At 35.0% G+C, this 6,439-nt stretch overlaps 1 protein-coding gene across 2 annotated transcripts in view; it reads right to left on the reverse strand.

Annotated features, from left to right (window-relative positions):
• The window catches only part of LOC106874489 (uncharacterized), a 384,280-nt gene that overhangs the window by 286,579 nt on the left and 91,262 nt on the right, over positions 1-6,439 (reverse strand). For both annotated transcript variants that reach the window (XM_014922234.2, XM_014922232.2), the window contains exon 2: positions 1,749-1,772. The gene's annotated coding sequence lies outside the window, so the exon portion shown is untranslated. The remainder of the gene's footprint in view (positions 1-1,748; positions 1,773-6,439) is intronic.

Below are 6,439 nucleotides of genomic sequence, written 5' to 3' on the forward strand. Positions count from 1 at the left end.
GTTTGCTGTTCTGAGCTTAATTCTTGATAGATCCGTTTCTTAAATCAATTTTATTTCTTTGTTCTTTTTTGTTGTTTTTTTTCCTTCTGCATTCGTTTTTTTGAGAGACATTTGACGGTGGCCATGCTGAAGCACCGCCTTTAGTCGAGCAAATCGACCCCCAGGACTTACTCTTTGTAAGTCTAGTACTTATTCTGTCAGTCTCTTTTGCCGAACTGCTAACTTATGGGGACATAAACACACCAGCATTGGTTGTCAAGTGATATTGGGGGGAACAAACAGAGATACGACGGGCTTCTTTCAGTTTCCATCTACCAAATCCACTCACAAGGTTTTGGTCAGCCAGAGGCTATAGTAGAAGACACTTGCCCAAGGTGCCATGGAATGGGACTGAACCCGGAACCATGTGGTTGGAAAGCAAGCTTCTTACCACGTAGCCACACCTGTGCCTCAGAACATGACACCTTGAGTAAGGCTCATTTAATATATCCTTTGGATGAGTCAAGCCTTCTGAGTGAAACTGAATGAAGGGGAAACTTTGTGGAAGCCTGTCGAATAGATTGTATCTGAGGTCACACTGATTCTGTTTGAGGATCACATTAAGGGCACAGATGATGTCTGTGTAATACTTTGTCAGTTATATTGTAATATATAGATACTGTATTTGCAATTGAAAGGCCCAGTCTTGTGATACGCTGTGTTACATCAATTCTACTTGAGAATTATGCTAACAGTATACATATCAGTATACATATCAGTATATCATATTCAGCCACTTATATGTTAATTCAATGAACTGAGAATTTAGTTGATTTAACAACTGAATCCTAATCATTGAAACCGACAGCTATATTCTTTTATTTTTTTATCTTTTCAGTCATTTCACTTTGGCCATGCTGGAGCATTGCCTCGACTATATATTTATTTTACTGACTAACAAAAGTGAACTAAAGAAAACAATATATTGAAATTTACTCATCGCTTGTCGTCATCCTCCTTTTAATCACATAACAGGAACAATTTTTCTCTTTTTATAAGAAATTTGACTACTGTGTTATTTTGTCTGGCCACCACCAAAAAATCAATTCTACAGAGTTTTAGAACGACCATTTCCAATAAGAAATTAGTTTTGATTCAATCAACAGCAAGCCTTCGTCTGAAACAATGGCTTAGCGCAGAGTAAAAATAAACCAACAAACATGCTTTAGTGTGAGGAAGGATATTCTTCCATTTATCTTTTACCATTCCATCATCAATTCCAAAATCCATTGTCTCGAGCTGCAACACAATTCTTTGAAAATAATTTGAGATAACAGTGGTCCATTAGTCTAGAATTTTGACCATGCTATGCAATACGACAACTTCCACGTCATCATGTCTGATGAAGGTGATACTACTGCACTGGTTATTGAAATGATATACATCGATGATGTATGCCATTGTGATTTTGTTGCTAATAACAGTAAAACAAAGACAGAATAATAAAAGACAAAACAAAATACAACTCAAAGAATATAAATAAAACACTCATGCATTATTTATATTTATGCTTGTTTTCATTTGTGAAGTGTCCCTTGGTGTATTTTTTGATGATTTATGGAGTATTTTTAAAGTCTTTAATATTAAGACAGAAAAAAAAACAATAACATTAAAAATAAATATATAAAATATATAAAATATATAAATATATATTTAGAAAATTAAGAGAAATTTTAAAAATTACTTGGAAGACAAAATAAACAAAATACCTTGTTGGTAATGTATTCGATAGTCTGCAAAAAAAAAAGAAAAGAAAAATAGAAATATTTCTTATAATAGAAGCAATGATAAATTGATTGACAGAAATTATTAAAAAAAAGAAAAACAAGGAAAGAAGCAAAGTGATTTATTATAAAAGCTGTAAAACAAAGAACTAAAAAGATGGAACCAAACTATTGGTTAGTTTCTTGAACTAAATATTATCTAAATTCTTTCTTTTTTTACCTTTTCTTCTGCCAGAAGATTTGTTTTGGTTGTAAATTAATCTTAATCAATTCTGTTTAATGAGTTTTGTGATATACAGGTCATGGACTAAACTAAATCGTATGATTGGCTGGATAAAGGAACTCATCAGATTTGCACTCCATACATTTTTATTTACACTCTCCACTGACCATTCGGTATTGACATCCATCGGTCACTCTCACCATCTGTCCACCTCATGCTCCCATCACTCATTCCTCTCCATCCCCTCTAATGAAAATAAATTGCACCCAGTTCATTCTGTTAAGACTGGAGTTGGAAGGTTCTTTTATTCTTGAAGGCACATGGCTTAGTGGTTAGGGTATTTGGCTAATGAATATAAGGTTGTGAGTTCAATTCCTGATGGCATGTTGTGTCCTTAAGTAAGACACTTTATTTCACATTGCTCTAGTTCACTCTGCTGGCAAAAATGAGTAGGACCTGGATTTCAAAATGCTAACCATTGCACATACTGTGTCACACTGAATCTCCCTGAGGACTATGATAAGGGTATGCATGTCTGTGGAGTTCTCAGCCACTTGCATATTAATTTCAAGAGCAGGCTGTTCCATTGATCGAATCGACTGGAACTCTCGCTGTCATAAACAACGGAGTGCCAGTTATCTCTAGTGCTGGGGCTATGAAAAAAAAAAAAAAAAATACATGCCCACTACACCTTGTAAAGTGATTAGGAAGGGCATCCAGTCATAGATACCAAGTAAAAACTAATTAAACTGGTGAATGAGATACATTCCCACAGCCCGTTTCAGGAGAGTAGCAATGAGCCGTACAACCTGTACCAAAGGAGATGTAAAAACGATGATGATTTATATAAACTCGATAATACTTTAATGTACAAATCTACTCTCTGAAATGACAGGAAATACTACTCTTACTACTACCCAGGTGTTAATGATAGGAAAGATTGAGGTCTAATTACGAAAACAAACTGTAAGGAAATAGCAGGTTTTCCTGTAACTACAGTAGTAATTAACATTGCACTAATGTTTAAAAGCCGTCTTAATTTTGAGACACCTGGAATAAACAAACAAGATGTTGTTTAGCTGCAGGTTAGGTCTTGATCCAATAGATCTATAATGTTGGCAAATATAAATAGATAATTAGAATAAAATTTAAAATATATGGAAAAGGTAAAATTCTGGTGCCTGGAAACTGGGGTCTGTTTTGGGGTGTACTTGGGGTAATGATTCTCAACATACCAGACGTTTTATTTTATCAGTTCTAGTTTTCAAGCTACACTATACACTTCATATATCTATATATCCATTTATAATCCACTTATATATCTATGTATCTATCTATTCTGTATTTCTTCATCATATTTATATGTCACAAACCTGCACTTTTAGTCCTTGTTTGTCCATCACCTGAGCGATATTCCTAATATTAGTTGTACAATCAGAGAAGCAGTGCTATGGGATTTAAAGTACTTGGACTTTAAATACACTGAAACTACGCTGGTAGTGAAGTCTCCATGGCTGATGTGGTTGGTCTTTTTATTCATCCACCCCAGAAGAATGGGACACAAAGTTAGCCAGAATGCAAGAAGCTGGAATAAATGCACACGTAAGACATTTCATCCAAAGTTCTAATACTTCTTCTTCTTGCCTTTAACCCTCCAACGCGGAGTATAGGCCACTTATAATTGAATTCCATGTCACATAATTTTTCGCTTCTGTACTTATACTTTGCCATGAATGTCTCCCTTTCTCTAGTTCCTTTTGTGTTGATCTACGCCACGAGTTCTTAGGCTTACCCCTCTTTCTATATCCATCCAGATTCCACTGTAAAGCACTTTTCGCTACATTTGGTGTATTCCTTCTAATTGTGCTACCAATCGACTTCCACTTTTTCTTAAATATTTGCTCTCTAATCAAAACTTGATTTGTTCTTTGTCATAGCTCCATATTGCTTATGTGTTTGGACCATCTGATTTTAAGTATACTACGCAAGCACCTGTTGATGAATGATTGTATTTGCTTATTTGACTTAACTGTTGTTTGCCATGTCTCAGCCCCATACAATAACACCGCTTTTACGTTAGTGTTAAAATTCTTATTTTGTTCTTTATTGAAATTACACTTGCGCTCCATACTTTTTTTAACAGGTGAAAAGCAGTCCTTGCCTTACTTATTCTTGTCTTAATATCTTCTACCAATGTGGAATCCTTGTGATCACAGTCTACAAAGTTCTTATGATTTCTAGTTCCCTCAAGCTATCAACTTCAATTGATACTTTATTCATCCACCCCAGAAGGATGGAATGCAAAGCTAGCGATGTTAAGAAATAGCACCCAAAATGCAAGAAGCTAGAATAAGTACACACGCAGGGTATTACATCCAATGCATCTGCCAATTTAGGATTCAAGTGATTACAGTCTATGAAATTCTTGTGATTTCTGAAATAGATCAGCATCTTTCCCAGAAATCGATGCCAAAGAGATTATCATTCTCAACAATGCAAATACTTGTTTAGGAAAGGATAGTATTATTTTTAATTTTTGTTTTTGTTTCATATGTAATATAAACCAATCTTGATTCATTTGGCATTATATAAATAGCTACACTAATACATTAAATATTTCCTTGTCTTATTATAAACTAACAGACCTCGTATTTTAGCTTTTGCAGTATTGACTCTATTCAATGCAGACCGATACTAATCTCTTCAAATTCTTGGAATTATAATCAATCCTACAACAGCTGATTCCATTATGGTAAAGATAAATGAAAGAGATTGAATTTATAGAAGAACATTTGCAGTGCTGAGACTGCCCTCAAATATCTTCAAATCCTCCACCAAAATGGAACCTACCTCATGTAGGTGGGGGTGGGGATGGGGATCTAAAAATAAAACACAAATGCTAGAGCTTCAAATAAATAATAATAAGAAGAAGAAGAAGAAGAAGAAGAATCCTTTCTACTGGAAGTACAAGGCCTCAAATTTGGGGGAAAGGGTTAAGTCGATTACATTGACCACTGTGTTTCACTAACTGATACTTATTGACCCTGAAAGGATGAAAGCCAAAGCTGACCATGGCAGAATATGAACTCAGAACGTAACAGCAGATGAAATACCACTATGCATTTTGCCCGGCATGCTAACAATTCTGCTAACTTGCTGCCTTCCTTGATAATAATAATAAAAATAATAATGATGATAATGATTTCTTTTAAATAATAATAATAATGATAATAATAATAATAAGGATAATAATAATAATAATAATAATGGTTTCAAATTTTGGCACAAAGCCAATAATTTTGGAGGAAGGTGTAAGTTGATTATATCAACCAAAAAGTTGAAGTGGCACTTATTTCATTGACCCTGAATGGATGAAAGACGAAGCTGGCCTCAGCAGAGTTTGAATTCAGAATATGATGGATGAAATACCGCTAACATATATATACATATATACATATATAGGGTGTAGTGAATATATTGTCATCTAAATTATGTAAAAATGAAAATAACACTGACATCTCATTTTAACAGACATATTTACCAAAATTACATAAAATTATCTTGAAATACTAAGGAATAAATTTATTCAATAAAATCACAATTGACTTCAACCACAGCCTCCAAACGTCTTCAGAATCTCCTGCAACTCTTCAGGATGGTCTCCTTGTTTAAGTTGGTGAATGCTGCCATAATCCTTGCCTTGGTATTACAAGGAGTTTTGTTCGTCTCTCACTCAACTGCACCCCACACATAATAATCAAGGACGTTGCAGTCTGGGGAGTCAGGTGGTCAGCTGTTAGGGGTGATGAAGTCACAGAAACTGTCTGACAGGCATGACTAGGTTCTCTTGCTTGTATGGCATGGTGCAGAGTCCTGTTGCCAGACATAGGGTGTTCCAGCAGCCACCCTCTTGACCCATGGCCACACTACCTCCTCCAGGCACTTGATGTAGGCCTCCGTGTTGAATCTGAGGCCGTGTGGGAAGATGAATGGAGACATAACGTCGCCAACATTAGTGATCACTCCAAACACCATGATGTTGACTGGATGCTTGATTTTTATCACTCTCGGTACATGTCCTCAGATTTCAGTGTTCTCAGATTGACACCCAAACACTCTGAAATATCCATATTAGAGCTTCTGGCATGAATGCCAAGTCACACAGCATGTCGTTTCCAAATTTCTGGTAGAGTGAATTGCATCATGATGCTGTTTTTCTCTCAGATGGTGCCCAACTGACCCTACTATACTACGTAATTGACAAAATGAAAAATAAACAATGTGCATGCACAAAATTAAAAATATAAAATGGTAACAATTTAACCATCGCACCCTACACACACACACACATATACCTTCATATATATTTCTATATTTATGTATATACATGTATATATGTAAATCTATCTATCTATCTATCTATCTATATATATATATATATATATATATATAT

The sequence above is a fragment of the Octopus bimaculoides genome, chromosome 12 (genome assembly GCF_001194135.2).
Source record: "Octopus bimaculoides isolate UCB-OBI-ISO-001 chromosome 12, ASM119413v2, whole genome shotgun sequence".
NCBI lineage: Eukaryota > Metazoa > Mollusca > Cephalopoda > Octopoda > Octopodidae > Octopus > Octopus bimaculoides.